General features: G+C 42.0%; 1 protein-coding gene across 1 annotated transcript in view; it reads left to right on the top strand.

Annotated features, from left to right (window-relative positions):
• Positions 1-18,077, top strand: part of RIT2 (Ras like without CAAX 2) — a 257,074-nt gene that overhangs the window by 32,398 nt on the left and 206,599 nt on the right. The gene's annotated exons all lie outside the window — the stretch shown is intronic.

Raw genomic sequence — 18,077 nt, 5'->3', positions numbered from 1 at the left:
CGGGGGAAGTCCCGGATGACTGGAAAAAGGCTAATGTAGTGCCCATCTTTAAAAAAGGGAAGAAGGAGGATCTGGGTAACTACAGGCCAGTCCCTGGAAAAATCATGGAGCAAGTCCTCAAGGAATCAATTCTGAACCACTTAGAGGTGAGGAAAGGGATCAGGAACAGTCAGCATGGATTCGCCAAGGGCAAGTCATGCCTGACTAACCTAATTGCCTTCTATGATGAGATAACTGGCTCTGTGGATGAGGGGAAAGCAGTGGACGTTTTATTCCTTGACTTTAGCAAAGCTTTTGATACGGTCTCTCACAGTATTCTTTCCAGCAAGTAAAAGAAGTATGGGCTAGATGAATGGACTATAAGGTGGATAGAAAGTTGGCTAGATCATCGGGCTCAAAGTGTAGTGATCAATGGCTCCAAGTCTAGTTGGCAGGCAGTATCAAGCGGAAGGTCCCAAGGGTCAGTCCTGGGGCCATTTTTGTTCAATATCTTCATTAATGATCTGGACAATGGCGTGGATTGTACCCTCAGCAAGTTTGCAGATGACACTAAACTGGGAGGAGTGGTAGCTACGCTGGAGGGTAGGGATAGGATACAGAGGGACCTAGACAAATTAGAGGATTGGGCCAAAAAAAATCTGATGAGGTTCAACAAGGACAAGTGCAGAGTCCTGCACTTAGGATGGAAGGATCCCATGCACTGCTACAGATTAGGGACCAAGTGGCTAGGCAGCAGTTCTGCAGAAAAGGACCTAGGGGTTACAGTGGATGAGAAGCTGGATATGAGTCAACAGTGTGCCCTTGCTGCCAAGAAGGCTAACGGCATTTGGGGCTGTATAAGTAGGAGCATTGCCAGCAGATTGAGGGACGTGATCATTCCCCTCTATTTGGCATTGGTGAAGCTTCATCTGGAGTACTGTGTCCAGTTTTGGGCCCCACACTACAAGAAGGAGGTGGAAAAATTGGGAAGAGTCCAGCAGAGGGCAACAAAATTAGGGGGCTGGAGCACATGAGTTATGAGGAGAAGCTGAGGGAACTGGGATTATTTAGTCTGCAGAAGAGAAGAATGAGAGGGGATTTCATAGTTGCTTTCAACTACCTGAAAGGCGGTTCCAAAGAGGATAGATCTAGACTGTTCTCAGTGGTACCAGATGACAGAACAAGAAACAATGGTCTCAAGGTGCAGTGGGGGAGGTTTAGGTTGGATATTAGGAGAAGCTTTTTTCTAGGAGGGTGGTGAAGCACTGGAATGGGTTACCTAGGGAGGTGGTGGAATCACCTTCCTTAGAGGTTTTTAAGGTCAGGCTTGACAAAGCCCTGGCTGGGATGATTTAGTTGGGGATTGGTGCTGCTTTGAGCAGGGGGTTGGACTAGATGACCTCCTGAGGTCCCTTCCAACCTTGATATTCTATGATTTTCTGAAAAAAGGCCAGGTCTCTGGCTACAGTTTACAATCAAAATCCCTGAACCCACAAATAATTCTGTGTGAGCAGACACCTGAACCAGCATGGAGCGTCAGTGATATCAGCGGGGGTCTGCATGAGAACAAGAGTCTGCCCATGGCCAGGACATTGCAGGATTGAGGCCTAAATTGGATGAAGAATTTAAAACAAAACAAAACCCAGAGAATAGTCCTGATCCAAAACCCATTGATGCGATAGCCTAATTTTGGCAATTAATTGATCTTTGACTATTAGCAGTAAATATGCCCAATGGCCTGTGATGGGATGTTAGATGGGGTGGGATCTGAGTTACTACAGAGAATTCTTTCCTGGGTGTCTGGCTGGTGAGTCTTGCCCAGATGCTCAGGGTTTAGCTGATCTCCATATTTGGGGTCAGGAAGGAATTTTCCTCCAGGGCCAATTGGCAGAGGCCCTGGGGGGGTTTCGCCTTCCTCTGCAGCGTGGGGCACGGGTCACTTGCTGGAGGATTCTCTGCACCTGGAAGTCTTTAAACCACAATTTGAGAACTTCAATAGCTCAGACATAGGTTAGGTTTTTTTTTACAGGAGTGGGTGGGTGAGATTCTGTGGCCTGCCTTGTGCAGTATGTCAGACTAGACGATCATAATGGTCCATTCTGACCTTAAAGTCTATGATTCTATGACTTCAAGGCCTTGCATCAGGTCCTAAATTAGGGGATGGTTTGAGAGAGAGAGACCTCAGCCAATGAAAGGAAAACACATGTTATTAAACAGCTGCAATAAGCAATTTAAAAGAACCTGCAGAATCTAAGGGCAGAGATACTGCAGAGATGTGTGGTTATAGACAGTGATAATTGTCTAACTGGGTGTGAAAAACAGGAATCACAGGGGTCCCCGCTCTAAGCTACTAAGCCCTGCGGATGGAAATAACGTCAAGGTGAACGTATAGTTTGCTCACTGCAGTCTCTGTTGCTCAGAGTATTATGTGAAGGAGAGCTTGCTGGGGTGGGTACAGCCTGAATGTATGTACGTTGCAATGTAAGGGATTTACCAGCTAATCACTGATTTATTTAATGAGCAGTTTGGTAAACAGCAGAATCATGTTTCATATAAATAACGCGATCAATAATAGCTGCCCCTCTGCTCATAGATCTAACTCATCCTTCTTAGAAATAAATTTGCTTTGTATGAGCTGGGAGCAAATGTTATTTTCAGTTGATTTCATCCCTCTGCTGAAGTGAGAGCCTCTTTGCCTCTCAGTGGAGAATTGGCACAGATAGAAGGCTCAGATGAACAGTCAGACCTAGAGCAAAACTGGAACTATATTAACTGACAGTGACTGACCCCTGTGACCAAGGGAGAGTGGAAAAATAATAACAGCCTCTTCTATGACTTGGCTCATCCCTCTCTTATCAACCACATTTTAACTCTTTGAATGGTGTCTGCCAGATCCAGATCTTCTCACAGATAAAAATGATTCTCTCAAAAGTCAAGTATTTGCTCATTGCTTTACAGTCAATGGATTTGTGTTTCTAAACAAATAGTGCAACAGCACAACATGAACTGCAATCCATAATTTAATGAAAACTGTTTTTAGAACAAATCTTTTCAATGTGGGAATGAAAATATGTTGTTGAGATTTTGCAGGGGCAGGAGGGTAATATGGTATCTTGCTATTTGCTGGTGATTTAATCTTCTCTTTGGTAATTCAGCTCACCATCAGATTTGTATTAGCTTCTGGCATGGAAAACCAGCACACAACTCATTAACCTTTTGACACAAGCAGTTGGGACCTTTTGGCCCATAATACTGCACTGATGGCACCAAGCTCACTGCGATGGAAAAGTTGCTTTGCAGTCTGTAGTTGTTTGATGGTGATGGCTTTAGTGATGTATTATCTGTTATACAGATCTACTGAAACAGTCCCTGTGCATCCTTTTGTTATCAATGGACAACTAAGTGATTCACAGTCTCTCAAAGGTCTTATCTTCATAGTTATGCCCAACAATGAAGTTATACAATAGCAGGCTATTTAAAGGACAAAAACGGAGGGCAACATTCTTTCCACCTTTATGGAGCCACTACATTGGATGTTCTCATAGGAGGATTTTTTTTTTTTAATTAATTCTATATAGTAGTGAAAAAATATTACAGGTGAAATATCAAGAAAGTGATATATCTACTACTGGACACAAAAAGAACATATCTTGTAAATAGAGTTACATCGCTGGAAAACAGTGAGCTCACTGATATGTCAGTCGAAGCTGGAAAATGTCATATTGCTTGTTTTCAACTGGTCCATAGATGATTTTGAACATGCAGTTCTGTGCTTGCTAATGTTTGTTTCCCCCAACAGATCATACCTTTCTTTTTATGCCATCCCAATTTAAGGCCCCAATCCAACTCCTATTGAAAGCAATGCAAAGCCTCTTGCTAATTTCAAAGGGCTCTAAATCAGATCCATAGTGATGGTTCAATAGCTTTATAAATTTGAGCACTGAAACCAAAGGCAGTGTCTAAACACTGTGATAATTTCTTCTGTAGAAATACTCTATAGAAATGCAATTGCACTAAATAATAAAGAACAGGGTGGGGGGAGCTTTCAATTCAAATTAAGCGAAAGAAGCTCAAATAATGTTCTGCCTGTGTTCAATGTTTTAAGATTCTTTTAATGAAAAGAATCTGAAAGAAAAAACAAAAACCTCTAGTTGAAGCAGCAGCTGGCATGCAGGTAAAAGTGCCTCAAGGCAAAAGAAAAAACAAGAACCTCAACTGTGTCTTTGAACACCTCCATGTACTCTGTGCAGCATAAAGCCACACTTGGAAGGAAAAGCTCTGCCAAGTGAATGCAGTTATGGGTAGGAAAAAGAAATGCTTGCCTGGGGCCATCTTGTTAGTAGGACTGCATGCAAAATCTGCCTCTGAAACTTCATTGATCTGTTTTGTCATAGCTAAGATGCATATGTGCCAGTTTTCATCCACTTCGTCACCCAGGATATTCCTCCAGCAATGAAGATGCTTCACCTACATTAAAAAAAAAAATCCAGCCAGTTATTTTAGTAGAGATGAAGTAAAAATAAAAGATGCACAAGGATTCCCCAGAAAAAATCTAATGCTAAATGAAGCCAATGTTCTCAACCACAAATGTATTTACCTCCCTGTAACCATGAGGGTAGAAAAAACATGGACAATCTTTGTGGATGTTTAAATAGGGTGTTGGAAACCCACAAGTCCATGAAGAGTTTGAAGTATGCAATTTATTGTAATGTCTTTATTATATTTTGCTGAAGGAACCACCTTCTTTATTCACAACAATTGCATCTATGGTCCAAGTTCTCAAAAGTCACTAGGGATTTTTGGATGCTTCAGTTTTTGGTCATCCAACTGGAAACAGCTTAAAGGGACCTTTTCAACACTTTCTGAAAATCAGGCCACTTTTAAGTATCTCAGACTGGGCTCCCAAAATATGAGATGGCCAAAATCATTAGTGACTTTGAAAATCTTTGCTAGAGAGGTATGTAATGTACCATATTCTCAACTGGCATAAATTAATGTTACTCTATTTAAGTCAAACACCAATTTACACCAGCTGCGGCTCTGGCGCTATGATATCTTGAATATTGTCTTCTTGGGGCAGTGATGGTGCAATTGTAATGAAAATCTCATAGTTCAGAAATCATTCATAAAAGGTTTTACCCTGTTCAACAGGATCATGAACATTCCATGACATCCATCCCATTCAGATATATTCCAAGAGACAGGTGGGGTGAAAATTGCAATCTTGATAATATGTGAACAAAGGAATAATTTGTGTTTCAGCAGTGAAGCAATTCTTGAGGTGGGATCGAGCACCAACAACTCAAAGTGGATCAGCTTGTTGGGGGGACAATCCATCCTTGATGCACAGAAGGAAAAAACATGCTACAACATCCTTTGGCAGTGGTTAATGCTCCGTTGGGTGCATGGCGAGAGCATTCCCTGCACTCCCCCAAGCACAGGGTCCATTGTTATTGTCCTTGATTCTGGCACAGCGCATGCAAGCTAGAGATGGAAGAGAAGGCTCCATATGTCTTCCTCACCCAAATGTAGGGCTGGTCAATTCTTCTTTTTTTTTTTTTTGGACAGAACAATTTTGGAAAATACCATTTTGTTGACATTGAATTTCTTTGAAAGAATGTTGATTTTGACAAAATTTTTGAAATAGACAAAACCAAAATATTCCATTTCAATTTTCTCATTTTGTTTCCTTCAAACTTTCTTATTCATTTCTTTTGAACTAGAATATAATATGTTCTTCTCTGAATATAATTACTATATTTAAAATGAAACAGTTTGATAATGTCATTTGAATGTTTCCAAATAAAAAAAAATTCACAATTTCCATTCTGGGGAAAAAAATCAAAATTCTGATTTTTCTTCCCGATTCAAGCTTAAAAGAAAATTCAAAATGCAGAAATTTTCTGTGGGATGGACATTCTGTTTTCTGACCCATCTACCAAGGAGGGCACTCTAGCTTACAAAATCTAGGTAGGTTTTCTACAGAAGCTATATTTTCTACAAGAAAGGAATAAGTTCAGATTTTTTGATATATACAGTAAAACCTGCCTTAGAGACCACCTCTGAAGACATACCACCTGTTATAAGTGATGACCAGGGCTGCCTAGAGGATTCAGGGGGCCTGGGTTCTTCAGCGGCGGGGGGCCTTCCGCTCCGGGTCTTCCGGGCACTTCGGCGGCGGGTCCCGGAGCGAAAGGAGATCCGGGTCTTCGGCAGCGGGTTCTTCACTCAGTGCCGCCGAAGACCCGCCAAAAACTCTCGTGGGGGCCCCTGTGGGGCCCATGGCCTGGGGCAAATTGCCCCATTTTTCCCGCCCCCCCCGGGCGGCCCTGGTGATGACTTGCAGAGGCAATGGAATACCACTGCTCTCTAGTGTTCAAACCTTTGAAGTGAGATCACCTCTTACAAGTGACTTTTGTCATTTTTGCTAACTCCCATGAGTGGTAGCTTTTGGCAGCTTTTACCGTACAAGTGGTCTCTTTATTTAGAAGGACTCTGTTTCCCCATTGCTTATCTAAGCAGGATTCACTCCAAAGACACATTACATTTACTGAACAGATATCACATATCTGCTGCCTAGTAAGAAGACGGTCAAGGATGAGTGAGCTTCCCTTTAGATCCTCCAGATTTCTGTGATTATCTAGTGCACATTCTCCAGGGTACTTGTTCCCTTATCCTTATTTATACCTGAGTCCTAGACACCCTGACTGTATCTAAGGTGAGTGTATAATAATACTATATATATATATATATATATATATATATATATATATATATATATTTATCAGTGTTCCCCTGCCACTGCACACAGGGGTGCAAATTCGAGGATGTGTTTGCTGGGCTGGCAGTTAAAATAGACAACTCTTTACTTGTCAACTGAGCAGATATGACTTAGGGAAATTACTGAGACACAATAAATTTGCATTGCACAAAGTTGCTTGTTAGAGCAGAAATGCACACGTAGAGTATGTCTACACTGCAATTAAAATCCCATGGCTGGCCCCTGTCAGCTGACTTGGACTCAGGCTAAGGGGATATTTGATTGCAGTTTAGACATTAGGGCTTGGGCTGGAGCCCAGGTTCTAAGACTCTGAGGGGTGGGAGGGTCCCAGAGCTCAAGCTCCAGCCTGAGCCCAAACATCTACACTACAATTAGACAGCCCCTTAGCCTGAGCTCCACAAGTCTGAGTCAGCTGGCACGGACTAGCCATGGAGGTCTAATTGCAGAGTACAGTTATCCTTATGGCCTGGAAGCTGGTGTGTAGACTCACCAGCTGGGGAAGGAAAAAGTAAAGTCCCATTTACAGGTCATAGACTATCAGGGTTGGAAGGGACCTCAGGAGGTCATCTAGTCTAACCCCCTACTCAAAGCAGGACCAATCCCCAGACAGGTTTTTGCCCCAGATCCCTAAAGGGCCCTCTCAAGGATTGAGCTCACAACTCTGGGTTTAGCAGACCAATGCTCAAACCACTGAGCTATCATCATTGCCGTCTCTTTTCTCAAAGCTTTATTTACAAAAATACAAACTCAAAACCAGAACAAAACAACTTGAATCCACTGAATTATAACCACCTACCTTTCCAGCTCAGCGGGCTAGGAGGAGGAGCAGGGTGGGCATGCTCATTCCATATGATCAAACTTCTTTGTACCGCTTTCTTTTTATAACCCAGATCAGCCATGTGGTAGGCAGGAACCCAGTAACTCCTTACAAACCAGAGTGCCTTTAGAACTTGTCATCGGGTTTAATTATCCTCTCATACCAGTGTCAAACCAGTGTAATCTCACTGATTTCAGTGGAATCACTGAAGACTTTCCCCAGTGAAAATAAGGGGAGATTCAGGCTTTACGCCTTCTCTCTGTACCCAGAAAACTCCAGCTTTCGCTCTCTAATATATAAGCAAATCTTCTCCCTAACATTGAACTGTCCACCCCATTCTTTGCTCCATCCCTTCTTCAAACCTTCATACCCACATGATATATATGTTGGAGGAGAAGTACACAAAGAAAATCCTTGCTACGTGATCATGAAGAAAGGACTGGTGTAAAAGTTGATATACCTTGCTTTGGACACCTATCAAACATTTAAAAGAATGATGTATTTCCATTTGGGCACTAAGCAAATAGAATTGTATGCTGCCCTGGGCATATATCATGTATCCGTGCATGTGCTGAACTGCTAATGTGTAGCCACAGGGTTCTCGGGTTCTTATCCTTCCATTTGTTTGTTTCTCAGTTTTGCATGCCCCTTTATGTCCCACAGCAGAGTATATTGTATTCTCTATCATTCAGATTGCAGTGTGATTCAATCACATCAATAGTATACACAATAAAACTGACTAACAGACAAATGCTCAGCCATCAAGCCTAACTCGGTTAACAATTCTGTATATGACGATCAATTGGATCAATGGGATCACCTGCAAAATGTTCCTATATTTCTTTCCTTCATTGATTGACATGCTGGCTGATGATGAAGGGCAAAATGAGTCAGGGTTGGCACGTCTCCTTGTCCTATCATTTTTTTAAATACTGAAAGTATTCATCAAAATGCTTGTCACATTATAATTTTATTTATCATTGCTGTCCTTAAAGATAGTGGTCTGTGGGTAAGTCTGCCGTGGGTTTTCCACAATAGCAGTGTAGCCACCTGATCTGACATAAACTCTATCTGCCGTATAAAACTGGTGAATTTCTAGCTTTGGATGTACTGCGTAATATAATGACCATTCATAACTCCTTTATTCCCTCATTGTTTCTCTGTATTTCCCCATCCATCCATCTGTATCCACCTGCTGTCTCTTGGATTCTACTTAGATTGTAAGGTTTATGGGCCATCTTTTTGTTCTGTGTTTATACAGTGCCTAGCACTATGGGGTCCTTGTCCATGACTGGTGTTCTCAGGTACTCCCAACATAATTATTATCATCATAATAACAGTATGCAAGGAAAGTATACATATGGGAGAAATAGAGGCACAGAGAAAATACAGAACCCACGCTCAAGTTATGGAAGTCAATGGAAAAACTCCCATTGAGTCCCATGAGCTTTGGTCCAGACCCACAATGACTTGGGGTGAGGGGCAGAGTATTCTAGCAGATTATCAAATAGTGAAAACTGAAGTACAATTTTCATGGACATTAATTATTGATCATGTTTATTACAGTAGCTTAAGCACTAAGCCCATTGTGCTAGGCACTGTACAAACACCGAGTCAGAGAGAGTGATCTCATGGAACTTTTTTGTAACAACAAGGGCTTGCACTGGTAGCCCTAGTCAACATTTTCTTTCCTCTCATTCTTGTGCAGTGGACAGTGCAGCAAACATAAGCCTGGAAGTTCCCTTTAGAACCTAGGCTAACTGCATTGCAGTGGTACAGTGTGCACTGCGTATACCATCATTTGTAATGTGTTTGGGGAGCTTTCAGGATGGAAGGTGCTACATAAATGTAAACTATTAATATTATAAACACCCATGATATTCTTATGATTAAAATAACACAAAATAACATGAGGAAATGCAGTTTTCTGAGGTCTAGGAGCACCCTCTTGTGAGATGTGTTTCAGTATTCAAGACAGGGTAAATTAACTGAAGTAGGGAAAGCAATCATTCCAAAGATCATTGTAAATGTTTCAAAGGGAACAGCTCAATCTATTTTGATGATACCAAGTATTCCTTCTAAAATTGTATCTCGTTATTTAGTTCACATCATGCTGAGTAACATGGCTTCATTTAGTAATGGGAGGTAGAATGAGATTTGGCACCTACAAAATAAATGTGTACTACTTCAAAGTACTGTAGCAGGGGGAAAAAAATCATAGACGTTAAAAGAAGGAAAGACCCATTCGATTATCTGGTCCATATCCCTAAAGAATTGTAATCTACAGTCTATTTCCTAATTGTTCATCCATTTTAGTATTTAGAATCCCAAGATACTGATTCCTTTTTTACAGATGGAGAACTGAGACACAGATACTAAGGCCCACATCCTCAAAGGTATTGAGGCACCAGAGTAGGCACCTGAATACTCTTGAAAATCTGGACATAAGTGACTTCTTAAGATCACACATGAAACGGGTGGTGGAGCAGGAAGTTGAATCCAGTTCTCCTGAATCTGAGGGTAATGCCTTAACCATTAGACCATCCTCCCTTGGCCTTATACTGTAATAGTAATAATATTGATTAGCATTAATTATTCTGTAGTAATAATTATTTTAACAGCTATTCACTTATCACCACTTTAAATCACCATTTATCACTTAAATATGTTTTCCTATAGAGAGATAGGAATGAGAAATATTTGTAAACCACCTCTCATCCATCTATTTCATTTGTCTGAAAGATTTTCTCATGTACATTTAACATCTCAGGGTATGTCTACACTACCTGCCGGATCAGTGGGCAGCGATCGATCCAGTGGGGGTCGATTTATCGTGTCTAGTCTAGATGTGATCAATCGACCCCCAAGCTCTCTCCCGTCGACTCCTGTACTCCACCACCACGAGAGGCGCAGGCAGAGTGGATGAGGGAGCGGCAGCAGTTGACTCACCGCAGTGAAGACACCGCGGTGAGTAGGTCTAAGTACGTTGACTTCAGCTACGTTATTCACATAGCTGAAGTTGCGTAACTTAGATCGATCCTCCCCCCCTCCCTAGTGTGGACCAGGCCTCAGAGAAGATAGTTTACTGTAGCTTGGCATAATAAGAAAATAAGGCACATTTTTTTAGTGGTGAGAGTAATTAACCATTGGCACAATGTACCAAAGCACAATGTACCATGCTGGATTCTCCATGATTGACCATTTTAAAATCAAGACTGGGTGCTTTTCTAAAAGGTATGATTTAGGAATTATTTTGGAGAAGTTCTACGGCCTAAGTTATACAGAAGATCAGACTAGATCATCACAAGAGTCCCTTCTGGTCTTGAAATCTATGAATCTATGAGTAGGGGTCTGGGGCCAGCCAACCCTCTTCCAAGGAATGGAAAGATATTTCTGGGTAGGATCATCAGACCACGTTGTGAATGGGGAGGAAAGTGCAGATGCCTGAGTCATGTGATAGCCTACTGGTGTTTAAATGGAGTGATCTTCGCTCAGAGGAAAGCCTAGGGAGACCAGTATTTAAAGTGTGTCAAGTCACAATCTGTCACAGACCCAGAAAATAACATCTCTAAGGCCTGGTCCACACTAACCCCCCACTTCGAACTAAGGTACGCAAATTCAGCTACGTTAATAACGTAGCTGAATTCGAAGTACCTTAGTTCGAACTTACCGCGGGTCCAGACGCGGCAGGCAGGCTCCCCCGTCGATGCCGCGTACTCCTCTCGCCGAGCTGGAGTACCGGCGTCGACGGCGAGCACTTCCGGGATCGATCCGGGATCGATTTATCGCGTCTAGACAAGATGCGATAAATCGATCCCAGAAGATCAATTGCTTACGGCCAGACCAGGAAGTAAGTGTAGACCTGCCCTGAGAAGAAAAACAGGTCCTAAAGAAGTACATATATTTAGTACTGACTGGGGGGAAAAAACCCTCTGATTGGCTGCTTTCTTCATTTGCCTGCCTCCTGAGATGTAAGGAGCCAATCACAGCTGCTGAAGGAAGTAGCCAAAGGTCTCTGCCCTTCCCTCAGGAGCTGAAGCTTTTTTCACAGAAGGGGAAGTGTCAGGTGGGAGCAGAAAGATCCCAATAGCTCAGGGTGCCTCTGCTCCCTCCTCCCCTCCTGTGAATAACAGGATGGATCCTCTGCTTCTCCCCACTTCCCTGTCCCTCCCTGCTATACCAAGCCTGGGAAGTGGGGGAGGGGACTCTGCTGCAGCCCCCACTCCCAGGGTTGGGAGAGGGGGTAAAGAGCTGCAGGGAGAACAGAAGTGAGGCAGGGAGCAAAAGAGATGTGGGACACAATTTTCTCTCAAATCCCAGAATGAGCTCAAGTTTATTCAAAACTCAGCCTAAGGATCTGCCAAAACTGGCTCCATGTTCTCACAAAAATTCACAATCCTTGGGAAAATATTTAGCAAATTTGGCCTGAGTTTCCAGTTTGAAACAAAACCCTCTGGCTGGTGGGTTATTCATATCACTAACTAAAAAGTCTATTTTGTCTCCTGTATATTTATTATCGTGTGCCTATGTTTGGGTAACAACTTTCTTTTACAATGCTGTCCCATTGTGTGCTAATGATGAGAGCTCTGTCCAGTGTCTATAAACCACTGTCCTTGTAAATGGAGTGCTAACACTTTTTGTTTGTGCTGTTGTGCCATCAACTCCTGTCCTTATGCGGTGGAAGTATGACTTTAGCCTTGCTCTTGACATCTGGATCTAACTATGCCATCTACTGCTTTGTGGAGTCTACAAACAGCTTTAGAGTTATTCTTCCCATATATTTCACTGCAGCAGTATCTCTTGGGCTTTCGTGCTCGTTTTCTATTTGTTAAAGCTAGAGGTTCATATATATTGGATATCAGGCAACTCACAGCTCAGAGATGGAGCATCTGTACTGGCTTCCTGTGTGAGCACCATGAATGACTTCAGAACAAGAACCAAAACAGATATGAGATTCTGAAACATGTATATTAACAGTTTACTCAAGCAGCTAATAATGGGTTAAGTTTCAGTGGACTGGAACCTTCTGCTTCAGGTATTGTTTGATAATCTGTTGTTTATTGGCAGCTTGGTGGTGTGCTTTGTCCCTCATAAGTATGAGAAAATTTGTTTTGCCCAATGGCCTTGCAGTATAAACTCTTCAGAGCATTCATCTTACAAAACAAAGGTGCTGATGTACAAACTTAATGGTACGCAAACAATGGCATCACTGAACATCCATCATTGTGTTCCTTGACCTATGGCTATGATAAAGTAAGCCTGAGACTGGGAGACTTGGAATTCGTATTAGCAAGGAATAAGCTAATGTGACAATTCCTATTATAATATCAGAGTGCAAAATTGCACTTGATATTCTTACAGACCTTTACTCTGTAGCCACCAGTTTATATACCAGGCTTAATGACCTTTAAATTAATACACAAGTCAGGGACACCAGTTTACACATAATCTACTTTCACTTTTGTTAGGATTTAATATTTTGTTGATGCACCAGTGTCTTAAAACCAGTTGAGCTGACTGAACAGGATTCCAAAATACGAAATTTGGCTATTTTTGGTTATCTTTAGCTTCAAAAAGCATTTATGAAGAAGTCCACTTATTTGGAAATATACAAAGAATATCACAAGTGAAGAAGTGGCAGCCTGTTGACCATTCTCAAAGTAGTCAATGTTGGTGGAGGGTATGTGTATTTCAGATTTGGTCACCCGTGTATTCTAGTAGGTGCAATGCATGTATTCTGTGCAGGGCCGGCTCCAGCTTCTCTGCCGCCCCAAGCAGCAAAAAAAAAAAAAAAAAAAGACGAGCGGCAGCACTTCGGTGGGTGGCAGCTCAATCGCACCGTTTCTTTGGCGGCAGTTAGGTGGCGGGTCCTCCCTCTCTTCCTCTTCGGCGGCAATTTGGCGGCAGCTCAAAGAGGAAGAGAGGGAATGAGGGACCCGCCGCCGAAGACCCGGAGGTGCCGCCCCGATACCGGACGGAGTGCCGCCCCTTTGAATTTGCCGCCCCAAGCACCAGCTTCCTACGCTGGTGCCTGGTGCTGGCCCTGATTCTGTGTTGAATTTGTGAATTTCACCAAACCAGGCAGAGCTGTCAAGAAGGATTGTGAATTTTGCAAATGCAAAAAGGTTTAATGGGGGGTCATGCTGAATTGAAGTCCTAGTCACCAAATGTTCATTATTTTACTTTCCAGCATTCATCGTATTTCACTACAGTTGTAGATATAGTTACCCAGCTAATTACATAAAAGTAAAAGGGAAACAGCACTTAATAAATTACAACAAAAACTTGATATGGAATGTGAAATTCAGAGAGTCCTTTTCATCAGAAAGACTCTCTGTAATGATCTGTTGTAAGGACATTGCAATGGATTGTGTGACTCCATTGCTGTTTACATTTACAACCTATGTAAGTACTAGAGACTCTGAAGAGAATATTTGCTGTCTCTCTGTGGAATGTCTCAGCAACCACACCATGCCAGTTGGTTAACTATTCATAGGTAATACTACATAAGTAGATTCCACCCTGTGCCAGCACAGGGCAAGAAAGGAGACACTTGTCCTTCCCCTATTCAGGAACTGGTGGGTTCATCAGTCCCCAGTGCAGTTGCACTCTTTTGAATGACCATTGTCCCTATAAGTCATGGCAGGGACACAGAAATCCCAGGGCACAGGAATGTCCTGTCAGTGCCTCCTGGAGTAGGTCACCTGGAGTTTTTACAGAGACAAGGTGGGTAAGGTAATATCTTTCATTGGACCAACTTCTGTTGGTGAGAAAAACAAGCTTCTGAGCTTACACAGAGCTCTTCTTCAGGTCTGGGAAACTTTGAGTTACTTTGAGTAAGTAGAAGATCTCTGTGTAAGCTTGAAAACTTGTCTTTCTCACCAACAAACAAAAGGAAATACTTCTTCACACAGTTCACACTCAACCTGTGGAACTCATTTCCAAACGATGCTCTCAGGGCCAAAACTTTAACAGGGTGCAAAAAAGAATTAGGTAGGTTCATGGAGGATAAGTCCATCAATGGCTATTAGCCAAGATGGTCAGGGATGGAACCCCATGCTATGATGTCCCTAAGCCTCTGACAGCCAGATGCTGGAACTGGACAACTTAGGATGGATCACTTGATAAAATTGCCCTGTTCTGTTCACTCCTTTTGAAGCACTGGGCCTTGGTCACTGTCAGAAGGCAGGGTGCTGGACTAGATGGACAATTGGTATGATCCAGTATGACTGTTCTTATGTTGTTATGATGATAGCTACAGAGCAAAACAGATGAACAGTTGTAACATACAGAATGAACCCACTGAGTGGGAGGGGCATGTGGTCCCTTTGCAGACACCAGTGCAAAGTAGACATAGCATAGCATTACATTATTTAGTGAGTTTTGTCTGGTTTTAGTTGTTCCACAAGTTTGAAATGTGTAATGTTACTAAATTCACTAATAGAGAAATTCTAGTTATCTGTCTCAGATCTAGTGTGCTTCTATGCTAGGGAAACGTAGACAAAAATGTGCATTCCATTTTTTGACTGGAGTGTTATTTTGGATTAAGTATATGGCTGAATTTCCACAGGATGCAGGAAAAATATAAAATGATGAAAACTCTATAAAGTAGCTGGTAGCATCGTGCAACTCAATGAAACACCCATTTTCCAGATGCCAAATTCTGTGTTGTGTATAGAGACTTTACATTATTGATTTTGTTCAGCTGAAAAGAAAACTAGAGAATTCACATGAATTGGAACAAACAAAAAGTTGATGAGAGACAAAGTGGGTGAGATAATATCTTGTATTGGACCAACTTCTGCTGGTGAGAGAGACAAGGTTTCAAGCTTACACAGAGCTTTTCTGAAGTCCAATATAAGATATTACCTCACTCACCTTATCTCTCTAATATCCTGGGCCTGACACAGCTACAACAACAGTTGATACCAAAAGTTGATGAGTCATTTGACGGTCTTAGCCTGACCCAATGCTCATTGAAGTCAATGGAGAGATTCCTATTGATGTCAATCTTCAGTGGATTGGGCCCCAAAATAATTGAGATTCATTCAGCTCTGTTAATACCCAGCTATATTTATCCCATAGATAATTGGAGGCAGTGGTTAGAACTGCAGAATGCTTCACTAATATAACTGAGACACAAAATTACTTTATGCATGAGGAGAGAGGCAGTGAAGGGAAGTAGATGGGCAGTATGATATAAAAACTGAGTTGAACCATCCACCAAAACATGATTCGGATCGGAATACTTTTATCTGTCCAAAAAGTTAATTACTTTTATTCCTCAGCATCTTCCTGTTTGTACCACCAGTCCAACCCAAACAAAGGAATCCTTGGGGGTAGTTGAAGGGAAGAGGTGTGTTTGCAAAATGTCCTCTCTGAGTTTCACCACAAGGCTTCTAGATAAGTCTTGATAATGCCATGGGTAAGCATCTAGGGTTGAATCCTAAGAGTGCATGACACTAGGGGCAGACCCCAGGGTTTATTTTAACCAGCTGATGTGTGAAAACTACAACTTCCTTGCCCACACTAGGGTTTTATCACATTAGCTAATGTAGTTTAAACAAACAAACAAAACACCTTTCCCAAGGTTTGTAAGTAAGGGTGTAACAAGTGCTTCCCAACAGGTGGCTGGCACCCCTCCTGCCTTGATCTCTGAACTTTTGGTTGCTTGTGAAACCTGTGAAATCAAATGTCAACTCCAAATTGTTGCTCCGTGAATATTAGATTGCATCATACACAATGCATGACTCCTTTCACCGGGACTTATAGATGGAAAATCTAATCTACACTGTAACCTGACAACTAGGTACAGCTGCAGCAAAGCTACAGCCACCTAGGTGAGGTCTTAGGGCCGGTTCTAGGGTGGGCAAGCAGGACAGTTGCCCTGGATGCCAACTCTCTGATTTATTTTTTCTCTGCTCCATTCTGAATAGCCGGCTGGTTTTCCTTTGTTGATTGCCTGGACATTTATTTATTTATTTGCTCCATTGATTGGCCAGCTGTTTTTTGCTCAGTGTTTCGGGGGGAGATAGGGGATGTCACCATGAAGGTTTTCTGCCCTGGTTGGCAAGACAGCCAGGGTTGCTCTTGTGAGGACTGAACCTCGCTCCTTGAATCCAATTTCTTCTGCCTCCTAATTTCAGAGAATATATATTGAGGATCTCAGCCCAAGTCTTGTCTGATTGAAGTAAAGAGGCGTTTTGCCATTGACTTCAATGGGAGCAGAATCTGACCTGGCAGAAATCACTCCAAAATTTCTAGATATTTATAATGCATCTTTCCCATTGTTTGTGAAGACACCATGCCTTAGCATGCAATCCCTAAATGAGTTTGTATTTGTCTAATAGCAGCTTCAGCCTTTAAAAAAAATGACTGTGTGTGATAACCAGAAAATGTGTAGGTCTATTAGGAAAGAAAATCCTGGAGGTGAAGGTGACAGCTTTACTGCACTAGCCCTTGCCTTATTTGCAGTAACTCATTTTATATACAGTGTTTCATACTGGTGAAGCTAAAGGCTAGAGCTGCTTGTGATTTACTCCAGCCCATAAGGGGGATAGTAGTATCCAAAAAGAAAATAGGTCTGTTGATTAGAACTGTAAATTAGGGAAAGGCAGAAAGGGAGAGAAGAATAACTGGATTCCACAGACGTACATAAACATTTCATGTTTGCTGCTTGTTACTTGGCTTCCCTATAAACTGTGCACTAGAAGTCTTTACACCAATAATAAAGCTTTCTTTCTCTTCCCACTCCCTGTGTTATTTATCTCCCCCTTGGTTAGTCAGACCTTCTGTTTGTTTAACCTCTGTTATGGAAACAAAAGCAAAGTTGTTTTGTTTGCAGGGCCCAGACTGTTAAAAAAGGCAAAAGTCAATTTAGGCGACCCGCTTGCCTTCTTCAGGCTAAATGGAGACACCGCCTCTAAGCCAAGGCCTGTAGGAGAACTGCCCATGGCCAAGCCTGCCTAGGTCGAATTCAAAGACCATCTCATGCAAGTCTTCATTGAATTCAATTTTTATTTTTGATTTGGAGATTTTAAGTAATTCTTCTTTAGTTTCATGATTTGTTTCCCTGTTTTTTTGTTTTCAAGATGCAATTATAGGCTTGTCAGGTTTAGGCTGGTGATTTTCTAGGTGCCTCTATTTACAAAAAGGCCCTTATCGGTCATTTCTCAATATAGTGGGGCAACTGTTTCTCTACAAACATGAAAAATAGCTCCAAAAAGTTTTTCAATATAGTCAAAATAATGCTAATTCACACTAATGATTGGGGTGCCCATTGTGCATTGGTTGATTCTCCAAAGAAGTGTGTTATGCCCCACTCCAGCAATGCAATTAATCTCATGCGTAACTTCAAGTGCATAAATGGTCTCATTGACTTCAAAGTGAAGTCTGGGCTTAAGTGCTTGGCTGGATCAGGGCCTAAGCAACCAAAACATGATAAAAATAGCAATGACAGAGCATCATAAAATGGGTAAGTGTGTTAATATCCTACATGAC

The sequence above is a fragment of the Terrapene carolina genome, unplaced genomic scaffold (assembly GCF_002925995.2).
Source record: "Terrapene carolina triunguis isolate 2854851 unplaced genomic scaffold, T_m_triunguis-2.0 Scaffold69, whole genome shotgun sequence".
In the NCBI taxonomy this organism is placed as follows: Eukaryota; Metazoa; Chordata; order Testudines; family Emydidae; genus Terrapene; species Terrapene triunguis.
Note: the sequence above shows the minus strand (reverse complement) of the source record. Positions and strands in the feature narration are given on the sequence as shown.